The sequence below is a fragment of the Aethalodelphis obliquidens genome, unplaced genomic scaffold, assembly GCF_003676395.1.
Source record: "Aethalodelphis obliquidens isolate GAN/ISIS:26980383/991018 unplaced genomic scaffold, ASM367639v1 scaffold65, whole genome shotgun sequence".
Taxonomy (NCBI): Eukaryota; Metazoa; Chordata; class Mammalia; order Artiodactyla; family Delphinidae; genus Aethalodelphis; species Aethalodelphis obliquidens.
Window position 1 is genome coordinate 4936703 of NW_020838009.1, and position 13417 is coordinate 4950119.

A 13417-nucleotide genomic window follows, 5' to 3' on the forward strand; every position below is an offset into this window, starting at 1 on the left:
TAAGATAAGCAGAGAAAAGCCAAGCAGAGAGAAAGAACGGGGAGAGGGAGAGGGCAAAAGAACCCTGATGATACGATTTGAGGAAGCCAGGACAGAGAGCCAGAAGATGGAGAGAAATGAAGCAGTAAATCCAGCTGTGTTGAAGCCAGCTGTACTTCAGGGCTTCGCAGGTACTGAGCGCATGTTTCTCGTTAGGGCTTTCAGTGAGTTTGAGTTGGGTTTATGTCACTTGTAACTGGAGGCGTTTGAACCTGTACAACTATATGTTATATTCTGTAGTCTCGGTGCCCCATAGAAGGAACCGTTCTGCATCTGGGATGTCTGATACAGGAGCCGCTAGCCACGTGAGGCTGTTGAATCATTAAAATGTGCCCAATGCCCTGGGGAACTGAAGTTTTCATTTTATTTCAGTTTAATAAATTAAAAGTTAAATAGCTAGTAGGTACTGTATTGGACAGCATAGATCTTGAGGACACAGCTAAAGCTCTTCTCCGAGTCCTACATTCCTAAACACGAAGGGGTGAGAATTAGTTATGACAACCCAAGAAGTTGGAAAAATAATGAAAAAACAAATGTAAGGAAAAGAAATGAAAGATTTATAAAAATGAAAACCAATTACTGGCTTAGAAAATAGGACACCAGAACATAAATCCAAGAGCTAGATAAATTGAAATAAAAATATACACATAATGAAATTGGTAAATCACTAGCTAACCTACACAAGACAAGAAGGAGGAGAGAGCACAAATATATAAATTTGGAAATAAGAATGGAAAAATAATCATAGATATGGAGGAAATTAAATAAGTTTTAAGAAAATGCTTTACTTATCTTTATGTAAACAAATATGAAAAAACTGGATTATTCTCTTGGACAGCGTAACTTTCCAAAATTGATTGTATTATAGATAGAACTGAAGCCAACCAATGGATTGTCAAGGAATGAAGTGAGAAATTTGCCAAAGAGCTGCCCCCTCCCCGGTCTGCCCAGCTGAGACAGTTAAACAACCTCATAGCATTCTAGTCAAAGAAATTTAATCACCCCCCATTGCTGGGCATTTATGACTTTGCAAGTGTTTTTCATACAGAGTTTGAGGACTTCAAAAGAAGCGTTACAGCTTTTGCTTTAAGCCAGCATGGTATGGATTTCAAATCCAAAGAAGCATAAAAAAGAACAATAGAGATGAACTTCACATATGAAGAGCAATACAAAATCCTAATCAAATAATAGCAAATGGAAACAATGAAAAGAAAGGGGACTTCCCTGGAGATCCAATGGTTAAGACTTCGCTTTCCAATGCAGGGGGTGTGGGTTCGATTCCTGGTTGGGGAGTTAAGATCCCTCATGCCTGGCAGTCAAAAAACCAAAACATAAAACAGAAGCAGTATTGTAACAAATTCAGTAAAGACTTTAAAAGAAAAAAGGTCCACATCAAAAAATCTTTAAAAAAAGAAAAAGAACCATAACCCAGAGGGGCTCACTCCAGAAGTTAAAGATAATTCAATAGTAGGCAGTGTTTTCTTGTACTTCATTTATTATCATTCTTGATTTTTAAAACAGATTTATGAAATGGGAACTGGGAAAACTCTTAACAATACAGGTATTTCCTCAATAAAACAAATATATATCTCATGCCAAAGTCAGTATTATTCTTAATGAAGGAAACCCATTTTTTTTGTTGTTTTGTTTTATTAATTTGGCCACACTGAACAGCATGCGGGATCTTAGTTCCCCAAGCAGGGATCGAACCCAGGTCCTGGCAGTGAGAGTACCGAATCCTAACCACTGGACCACCAGGGAAGTCCCTGATGGAAACCCATTAACATGATTAAAGTCAGGAACAAGATAAGGATGTCCACGGTCACCACTGTTATCTGATAGTTTTTCCAGAGTATGAACCATTAAGAAAAGAAATGAGTATAAAAATTGTAGGGGAGGGGGAAGGATAAACTGGGACGAAGTGAGAGAGTGGCATGGACTTATATACACTACCAAATGTAAAATAGATAGCTAGTGGGAAGCAGCTGCGTGGCACAGGGAGATCAGCTTGGTGCTTTGTGTCCACCTAGAGGGGTGGGATAGGGAGGGTGGGAGGGAGACGTAAGAGGGAGGAGATATGGGGATATATGTATACGTATAACTGATTCACTTTGTTATACAGCAGAAGCTAACACACCATTGTAAAACAATTATACTCTAATAAAGATGATTTTAAAAATTGTAAAGGAAGAGACAACATTGATATTATTTCCAAATGCTATGGTTATGTAACTGGAAAACCCAAGGAATCAACTGAAAAAAACTACTAGAAACAGTATGAGAATTCAGTAAGGCTGCTGGTTCCCAACTCAATATACAAAAATTGGTAACTTTCTTAAATAAAATAACACTTTACTAGTTAATATAATGGCATAGAAACATGAATATATGCACAATCACATTCATATTTAATGAAATCGAATGAAAACAAGGACTTTTTTCATTTATCAGGTTGATAAGGTTAAAAAATGGATAGTATTTAAAAGTGCAGGGAATTAGACATTCTAATACAATATTGGTGACAGTGTAAAATTGGTGCAACTTCTTTTGTAGGCAATTAAACGTTATCTAGCATCATAAAAATATACACACCCTTTGACCCAACTATTCCACATCTAGGAATTTATCCAACATATAACTTTCATATACACATATGCACGAATACATATATACAAGGGTGTTTATTTTAGCATGGTGTGAGATGCCAAAAGATTTGTAAGGTCAAGAGTTTCCAGCAAAGGGGCAGTGATTAAATATATTTGGAATAGAATACTATATGGCTGTTGAAAAGAATAAAGTAGATCTATAGGTACAGATATTGAACAATCTCCAATATATATTTTAAGAGAAAAAACCCATGAGAGATTGAGCAATGCCCGTAGTGTGCTCCCATTTGTGCCAAGAAAAGAAACGATATATTAACAGTAATTTCTGGAAGGATAAAATAAAATAAGTGAAACCCTATTAACAGGTGACCAGAAGCTCAGCCATGGAGGAAGATTTGCGCTTTCATAACGTTTAATGTTTTGCCATGGGTATGTGCTAACTTTTCAATTAAGATGGCCAGAATCAACCTGTGAATGAATCCAATATTCATCTATTCATCCACCTGTCCATTCATATAGCATGTATTGAGCTTCTGATCCTTCTCCTCCATGCTTCTGTACCAGGTACCATGCTAGACCCGGAGGAGACAGCAGGTAATAAGACATGCATGTTCTGGTTTCTTCCTTTATAAAGATTTAACCCTCTCAGCTAGGGTTTTGCCACTCAAAGTGTGGGCCGTGGACCAAAAGCATTAGCATCATCTGGGAGCCTGTTAGAAATGCAGCATCTTGGACCTCATCCCAGACCTGCCTTTGTGTCAGACTCGGCATTTTAACAAAGTCCCCAGGGCATTCTTAATATGGTTTGAAAGCGCTGTTCTAGGGATCATCCTCAAATACTGCATTGTCGCTCGTTCAGATATGGTTTCTGGACTAGAAGAGAGAGGGCGTAGCTACAGCTGCTGGGGACACGCTGACTGTACTCATAGGAGTAGGGGGAAAGAGGTTAAACACCCACAGTCCCAATTGTACTATAACTTCACATTAATTTTTGTCCTGCCTTTTCTCTCAGGAGTTAACAACAAAATAGCTTTGCTGTGCTGTTGCTATGGCAACAGGGTCTAATAGCGCGTTTACTCTTTTCCCATTGCAGTAGCCTCCGGACTGGTCTCTGTGCCTCCAGCCAAGCCTGTTTTCTGTTAATCAAAGTTGAAATCAAACACGTGGCAACAGGGGCAATCACAGTCCCTGTGTGACACAGCAGGTGCAGTAACTGCCTAACTTTGCATTAATTTAGGGCCCTTCAGGGTTATGCTCTGTTGAGCCCTGAATTCAGAGCATAGTCGCCCCTTCCCACCGAGAGAAATATAGCTTCCTTGACAATCATGTATTTTCCACTTTAAGTTTCTATAGTACTTTTTTGCTGTATGTCGTAAAAAATTAGAAAATGCAAATCAGTAAAGAAATACACGATCTCTCCAAGTTCACACATGTGTCTCATTTTTAGTGACTGTGCACTATTCCATTATTGGGTAAAATGACACGGTGCATGTGAAGCCCTTGGTGCTCGGCCCAGCACATGGGGAGGCTACGAATCATGGGCATTTTCATCCTTTCTTCTCCCAGGGGACGAGGCAGGTCCTGGGCACACACCTTCCCTTGCAGTTCTAATGGCTTCTATTCATCTCTAGCATTTCAGCCTTCCGAAGGGCTTTCCTAGGTATTTCTGGTGTAGGCACAGACTCACAACTGACCTTGTCCAAAGGACAGTGCCTGGAAAGGCCAGCGCCGGGCACCCCATAAAGGGAGCACCGACCCTGTAGACTGGATCATACCTCAATTCTTAAAAGGCCTTCTCTGTAGCTGCCTCTTCTTTTCTTGTTTGTTTTGAAACAAAGATCTAGAGGATTAGGGGACAAGGATGCCACGTAGACCAGTTCCTTGACCTCTAGCAAGACTAACCCATTTCATGGATGTGGTAACTGTGGTCCATGCCCAGGCCCGCATGGCCAGCAAGGGTCCCTGTGACATCGTGTCTGTTGGGCCTCATCCTAACCCAGGCTCTAGCTTGCAGGCTGTGGGGAGTCAGCGGTAGAAACAGCTGGGCAGAGTTCCAGCTCCAGCAGCTGGGGTTCAGGGGAAGTCCCTGTGCACAGATATACGTGGTGTGGAGTGCGGCCCTTCAGAGCGGGGGTCTGGTATTGTGCTGACCCGCCTGTATAACGTCGGGCAAGTTAATTAACCTCTGCAGTCTGCAAAATGGGTTCAACATAGTACCTACCTCACAGGGTTTTTGTGAGGATGAAGGGAGATGATCAAGGACTCGGGGAGGCTGTTTACAGCCTGCTAGTCGTGAGCTGTGCACACCTGCAGCACTCACCCTTGGAGGAGAAGCTTTTGGGCTGGATGGTGGGGAAGGAGACAACCTTGCCCAGCCTCTGGACCTCCCCGCAGCCAGCCGGAGCATTGAGATGGAACAGGGTGGAGGCCCCACCCTACACAGGGCTCAGCTCAGGCCCTGGGTTGGGGGCGTTAGGGGGACTGCAGGGTCAGGGCAGTGATGGGGCTATGGGGGCGGGGAGTGGCACCTGGCAGGCCTTGGAAACTGAGCTCCGTGAAGGATTTTATCCCCCCGCCCCATATCCCTGCCCCAAAAGAACAGCAGCCTTTCAGAGGCGGGTCTTTAAGGCACTGTTCTGCCCACCTGGCAGCCCTGGGCGAGTCAGCAGTGGAGTCCTGGGCATCCGGACAGTCCAGGCCGAGGGAGGGGGAGAAATGGAGTAGCACCCTCACAGCCCACTGTGCCACGGGCAGTGGGGGCAACTCACTTTTTACTATAAACTCTTTTAAAAAGTCTCCTCTTGCTTCCCTGTTCCCAATCACTCTGTGTCCTTCCCCAGGGACAACCTGTGTTACCAGTTTCTTGTTTATCCTTCAAGGGAGGTTGTACATATCTATGTGCAAATCCACTCCATATGTATTCTTATTCTGCATGGCTGGATTCTACCGTATATACTGTTTTGCACCTTGTTCTTCTGTTAGTGTGTCTGGGAGATTATTCTGTATCAGCACAGTCAAAGCTCTTTCTTTTTTAGATGGATGTATCGTCATTTAATAACTTCTTTACAAAACAGAAATAGAGTCACAGATGTAGAAAACAAACTTATGGTTACTGGGGGGGAAGGAGGGGGAGGGATAAATTGGGAGATTGGGATTGACATATACATACTACTATATATAAAATACATAAGTAATAAGGATCTACTTTATAGGACAGGGAACTCTACTCAATATTCTGTGACAACCTATATGGGAAAAGAATCTTAAAAAGAGTATATATATGTATATGTATAACTGATTCACTTTGCTGTACACCTGAAACTAACACAACATTGTAAATCAATTCTACTCCAATTAAGAAAAAGAAAAAAGAAAAAACAGTCTCCAATTGATGGACCTCTAGGAAGTGTTCCATCTTTTGTTCTTACAAACAACAACATGACTTTGTACTTTTGTAATTTGGCATGTGTGTAAGTATTTCTGCGGGAGAACGTCCTAGAAGTGGAATTTTAGGCTGAAAGTGTGTATATCTTTATCCTATTGATAGATATCGCCTCTCTTCCAGAATTCATTAAGATTCATTCTTCTGTCAACAATTTATGAGAACTCCTGTTTCTCTTACCCTCACCGAGACAGTATCAATCACTTTGCTTCTTGGCAAAAAAATGGTTTGTCATGTGCATTTAATTTGAGGTTAAGTATATTTTCATAGGTTCAAGAAACATTTGTGTTTTCTGAAATCTGTTTATATCCTTTGTCCACTTTCTTATTTGTTTGCTGGTCTTTTTTATCCCGGACTGATTTGTAGAGCTCTTTATCCATTAGGATAATTAGCCCTTTGTCTGTAATACGTGTTGCAAATACTGTATTTTTCCTAGATTGCATTTTGATTTTGTTTATGATGGTGTTTGCAATGTTACTTTTACTACCAATTTATTAGACTTTCCCTCCCTTGTTTTCCCCTTTCTCCCTCCCCGCCTCCTTCCCAGCTTCTGAGTTTGTTATACTTAGAAAGTCCTTTCCCATTCTGAGATAATAACAAAAATTCCCATTACTATGCTTCAGAAATGTCAGGTTAATACGGCACAAGGAAGTCAGTTTCTTTGAACTTGACCAACAAAAGGACCTCTGGTATGAGTGACAGAGAAAAGAGAAATTTCAACTTTTAAAGCCAGAACATGGAGGCGGGTGCAGTCTGGGCAAAGACGGTACGCAGCAATCCAGAGATCCCAGCCAAGATTAGCCTGACTCCCCCGGTACAGGTGCCCAGATTTTGCCCCAGTTCCAGGCTCCCTCACACTGAGGACCTGAGGCCCATGTTGCCAACAAGTGTCAGCATCTTTACCTGTAAAATGGGAACGTCATTACCTGTCCCACCTTGCCTGCCTTGCTGGGTGGCTGTGCAGAGCAAGTGAGACGGATGAGCATGAAAAGGCCCTCAAAGCTGTCAAGTCCGTTATACAGGCACATTGCCCTCCTTAGTTGTCCAGGAAAAATATGTCCAGCCGGATCAACACCAACGGCTCCACCATCCTCAAAAGTATCCTGGCTGGAAAACTCCAAGTCATCTTTCACTCCCTTTTCCCCACCTCGTCGACATCCAAGGAGTTGCCAAGACTCTTTGATTCTAATTTCTAAAATTTCTAAATTCTAAATTCTAAAATTTCTCTTGCATGTGTCTTCTCTTTTCTACTTTAACCATCACTGCCATCGTTCTGCATTCATCATTTCTTGGCTCAAAATGGTTGTTCTCAGTGTCTGCTTGTCACTGGTCCTTTTCTTCCCCCAGTCTTCTGCTCCCAGACCTGGGCCCTGGCTTGTCCGTGGAAGGGCACTGGCCACACCTGCTTGGAGCCAGTTAAACATGAATATGGAGGGAGACCATGCGATTGCATTCCCAGCAGCCGCCCCCTTTTCCCCTGCTTACTGACCTCAGTTTAGTGCAGTAGCAGGTGGACAGGGCCAGGTTATACCCCAGGGGCGTGACTCTTTACTATTTTAAGCCAATCGTGGTGATGGTAATTCCATACCCCTTGTCATCGGTGATTGGCTTAGGAATGGGCGTGGGACACAATTCTGGCTAATGAGATGTGACAAGAAGACTACCAGGGGAATTCTGGGAAAGATTTTCTTGCTCTGAAAGGTGAGCGATAAGGAGTGCTGTTCTGCTGCTGGTCTGCATGTGATGCCTGGAGCTGTGACAGACATTTTGAGACCAGGATGGGAGAGAGAAAAGCCACCTCAAGCTGTTGATGGCAGAAAGGAAAAAGGGAAAGAATCTGGGTGCATGATAATGTTGAACTGCTGAACGAATCAAGTTCAATTTCCCTGCCTCTGGGCTTCTTCCATGAGAGAGTAAACGTGTGGAATGTTCTGTATTGGATTTCTGTGACTTGTAGCCATAAGTGGTCTCACTGCTAAAAAAAAATACCACGATGACATCTATTGATATAACAGGTGGCCTGGCTGGGGCAGAGCTGCCACGTGGCTACCCCTGGCACTGGGGACACCTTGTTCTCCAAAGATCTGTCTGCTGGGGGCCTTGTTGGAGAGAGTGTGGGACCAGGAGCTGGAAGTCATGTTCATGAAGGATGTTGGGAAACCCTGAGGGCAAGCTGCTTCAGGGCCCAGCAGGCAGGGAAAAGTGGTAGCAGGGGGGATGGGTTAGGAGGCTCTGCAGGAGTCCAGGTGGGGAGCAGAAAGAGGCCTGGCCCAGGACAGTGGCTGGGGGGCAAGGAGGGGGCTGGCTGGCTCTTCCTGCGGGAAGGGAGGAGGAGAGAAGAGCTCACCAAGGGCCTCAGCGGTGAGTGACCACAGAGCCTGGATCCCGCACTCGGCAAGCTGGGAGTGACACATCCCGACATGCCCTTTGGCTCCTTGGCGACGTCAGGTTGCTGGGGCCAGAGTGGGTCGTGGGAGGTGTCACATGGGCCAGCAGACCCGGGAGCAGGACAGAGCCCTGACTCCCGCCCTTGGTTTGGAGGTGGACGTGGGAACAAGTAACAGATCCGGGAGATGGGCCTTGGGTCTGCGGCAAGTGGTGAGTTTCCGCTGGAAGCAGGGGTGGTGGTGGCAGTGGTGGGCGGGGTCTGCAGGAAGTGTCTCGCCTGCCTTTTGCACCCACCAGTGCTTGCCAGTAGGGGAGTCATGGTACCTCTAGCGTGCACAGCAGTGCCTGCCGCCAGGAGAGGGCAGCATTGCGGTTTTGTGCACACACCCAGGGATCTGGGCACCCAGCAGGGAAAGTCCACAGATCTGCAGCCTGGACTTGCTTCCTAACCGCCACCTGGAATTTCCTGAGACCACACAAAGCCTTTCCATGTTTGTTTCCGCCTTGCCCACTCTGACAGGCGTGTCCAGATGCAGTGGAAATCTAGCCCTAGTGTTGGTGACAGGGGGGCACCTGTAGCTGGATTCTGTTGCCATAGCAACTAAGTAGGGAAAACTGCCCCAGAGCTCAGGGGCTGATTAGACCACAGAGCCAGCCTACTTCCCTCTATCCTCATGTCTTCCGGGGCACTGTCGTGTGAAAGTGTCCAGGATGACCCAGGAATTTTCTGAGAGGAAAGTTACGTGGATGGGATATTTGACCAAAAACTATTTTCCCCATTCCCTTCCTCATATATACCTGCCACGACCAGCCACAAATGCAGTTTCGCGTCTCCTCGTCAACTCGCAGCAGCCACCAGAAAGGCAACCCCACTTCCTGTTGACACACAGAGTTATGGAGAATAAAGTATGTTTGTTTCAGAACATTATTCAGAGCGGTCTGAAAAATTTACCGCGGCTCCACCCTGTGACCTAACATTGGACTTGGGAATGGCTTAGTCATCTCAGGCTTCCATAACAAAATACCACAGACTGGGTGGCTTTAAAAAAATAAATAAATAAACATTGATTTCTCTGGAGACGGGGAAGTCCAAGACCCAGGTGCTGGCTGATTCAGTTTCTCGTGGCTTGCAGACGACCACCTCCTCGCCGCGTGCACGCACGGCCTTTCCTCGGTGTGTGTGAAGGGAGAAGGAGCGAGCTCTCTGGTGTGTCTCCTTCTTAGGACACTAGTCCCACCCCGAGGGTTCTACCCTCACGACCTCATCGAACCCTGTGGCCACAGCTCCACAAACTATTACATTTGGCTTTAGAGTTACCACAGGTGGATTTTGGGAAGATACAAACATTCAGTCCGTAATGTGGGGTTACACGAATGGAAAGTGACCCTTCATACCTAAAAGGAAACATTTATTGTTTTCATTCATTCATTCAATAATTTTTTTTGAGTGCCGGACACTATTCAGTGTCCTAGGGATAGAGTAGTGAAAAAAACAGACAGAAATTCCCGTGCCATGAAGCTTACCTTATTAGTGGCAAGAGATGGGAAGGTTAATAAGTAAGCAAGTAATTATGCGATGGGTGGGTGGGTGACAAGTGCAATCAAAAAAGCATAAGGTGGGGGAGAAGGACAGGGATGGGAGAGGGAGATTTGCTCTTTTTATGGAATGATCAAGGAAGGCCTGTTGGAAAGGGGCATTGGAACAGGTTTAACGGCTATAGAATGACTCTTGCAGGCTTTCTACTACAGAGAGCATCCCTGACTGAGGGTCACAGTTAACTAAGCTTTGAAATCCACTGCTGCATTTGTGTGAAGGTTACGTCTCCCACAGCTGCTTCCTGCCAATGACTGCCCTCTCCTGGGGGACAGGGACCCACGGTCAGCAAACCTTGGCTCGGGGATTTTGCCGCAACTTCCTGAGACTATGCCAAACTCTAGGACCCTTCCGTTCTGCCTTCTTTCTTCTCTCCTGTCCTTCCCTTGGGGTCAGACTTGTGTCACCATCAGGCCACAACCCCAGTCTTTCCCTGCTCCATCCTTATTTCCCATCATAAAGGCATTTCCCTCAATAAAAACCTCGCATGATTAACCCCATCTCAGCATTCGCTTCTTAGAAGACCAGGAGTCACACAGGTTTGGAGGAAGTTAGAGAGTAAAGCCAAGTGACGGCTGAGGGAAAAGTGTTCCAGGCTGAAGGAATGGAGGCTGTCAGTGGCCCTGAGGCAGGATTTGATTTGACCCTATACACGTGCTAATAAGTTAACCTGTTATCATTTCGGGGAATGCCTGCAGAAGACACCGAGACTCCTGGGTCAGAGACAAAGGACTTTAGTACTCACGAACCAGCAACACATTCCATTGGTCGAGACCAGTCAATAGGACAGTCCAGATTCAAGGGGAGGGAAGAGGGACTCCTCCTCCTAGTGGGAGGAGCTGCAAAATCAGTTGCAAAGAGGCCTGGGTAGCAGGAGGGGAATCATTGCAGCTGGTTTTCCAGACAACTGCCACAATGACAGGAAGCAGGTGATACAGGAGCTAGAGGACACAGAGAAAATTCCCCCAGTGATCAACCCAGGCCTCCCGGGAGTCTTAAGTCTTTTAACCTTTCCTACATCTTACTCAGACCTGACCACCCACCCTGCCAAGGGCCAGCTGCTGCCACCCTGTGGGTCCTGGAGAGAACACAGCCACCACCTTTCCGGCTGGCCTGGGAAGCAGGGCTGAAAGAGATCATGTGAGCCTTCCGGTTTTTCACATGCTGTTTGGGTGATGGAGGGAGCTGGGAGGGGTGGGGACCGCGGGGAATAACTCGCTAGGCCTGCTCTCACCCCCACCATAATTACTCTCCCGCTCACTCCCAACACTTGCCCTGCCACCGGGGTCCGGCTCGCCACCGAAATAGGAAAGCAATCTGTGCAGAATGTGCCACTGTTGGAAGTTTCTCTCTCATCATTAACTAATTTGCTGTGCTTTGCCTTGGCCCTTGTTATCTATAACCATGGTAACAACTCAAAGAGCTGTACACACATTTATTTTGGACTGTTGAAGCCCAAGCAGAGTCTATTTCTGGCTCTTGGCTTCGGAGAGGCTGGGTGGGTCTGGAGGCCTGGGGTTGGGGGTCCCACCCTCGGTCCTGTGCCTGTCCTTGTGTGACCTCTAGATGGAACTCCTCCTCTGGGGCCTCAGTTTCGTGGTCAGCAGTCTCTACGTGTCCTGTGTGTACTTAGGATCTAGAGGGAGAGTTGCCTGGCCCAGCCGGGAGCTGGCTACGAATGTGGGGACGTAGGCAGTGGTGCGTGGTTGCCGCAGCTGGTGGTCCCCTGTCTCTGCTAATTTGGTGTCCTCACTATATAATTATCCTGTGAGATTCCCTGACTGAAGACAACTTTTTAAAATATCCTTCCCAGCTCCCACCACTCATTGCCCAGATTCGTGAATGGGGAAAGTGGGTGTTTGTAGCTTTTGGCGGAGAACGAGGGATGTTATGCAACCTGCCCGTCTCTGAACTTCCCCGGCACCATCCCCACTCTGGGGTTCAGGAAGGAGGAATCGGGCTTTTCGGGATGGGAGGGTGTGGATTTTGACCTCTCTGGGCCTCAGTTTTCTCATCTGTCAAGTAGGGGAGAAAAGTGTCTTCCTTATGGGGTGATGTGAAAAGACAGCACACTGTGCCTTCCGACCACAGAGAGTGTGATGGGAATGTGGGCTGTCTCCCTATTCATGTGACCTTGGGCTGGTGCCTTCACTCCTCTGAGCCTCAATTTTCCTAGCTGTAAAGGGGCTCAATCATAGGTGTCTAACAGGGAGCTTGTGGGGTTAAAAGAAATCCTGCCCAAAAATGCCTGGCCTGGTATCAGTTCTCAGCGATTGGTATTTATCGTGATCGTCAGCATAGGTACAGTATCCTGTTTCACCCCGCAGGATCCTTGCAGATCTGGGTGTGTCTTCCTGCTGGCTGTGGGCTGGGTTGCCAGCCCCATAAGATGCGGCCAGAGCTGGTAACTAATGGACCTGTCAGCTCAGTTCAGAGCACTTCTTGGAGCTCCCCAGAGGCAGGTGCAGATGCCACATAGATGAGCCACGTTCCCCTGATGCACTCCTGACATTTCCGGAGAGCCTTCCCCCGCCCACCTGGGTCAGTGGTCAGACTGCGTCACAGCCCCTCCCGGCAGGTCCCGGCTGCCCACTGCCCCGGGGCGCAGAGGAGGAGGAAGCTGGACAGAGTCAACCCACTGATAGGCAACTCTTTCTCTACATTTATATTCTAAAACTTTAGACGTTTTTAAAAAAATTATTTATTTATTTAGGCTTCGTTGCTGTGCGCAGGCTTTCTTTAGTTGCAGTGAGCGGGGGCTACTCTTGCCTGCGGTGCGCAGGCTTCTCATTGCAGTGGCTTCTCTTGTTGCGGAGCACGGGCTCTAGGTGCGCGGGCTTAGTAGTCGCGGCTCGCGGGCTCAGTAGTTGTGGCTCGTGGGCTCTAGAGCGCAGGCTCGGTAGTTGTGGCGCACGGGCTTAGTTGCTCCGCGGCACTTGGGATCTTCCCGGACCAGGGCTCGAACCCGTGTCCCCTGCATTGGCAGGCAGATTCTTAACCACTGCACCACCAAGGAATCCCTAGAATTTGTTTTTTATTTAACATGCGTATTGGTTGTTATTCTAAGAGACAGCAGGTACTTAGAATGCTCTGACCATTACTGATCTACTGCACATGTCAACACATGTTGATTTAAACACAGAAGAAGGTCTGGAAAGAACCCCCAGAGTGTAAGAGTTGTTACCTCTGGGGCAGCGAGTGGGGGTGGACGGAGCACCTCCTGCTTCATACACAGAAGGAAGGGGCGGGGTTAGCAACGATGTTTACTAACGTCGTTTGAGTGAGTGTTCTTCTGTATGCTTTACGTTTAAAAATTAAAAAAAAGGGGGGCTTCCCTGGTGGCGCAGT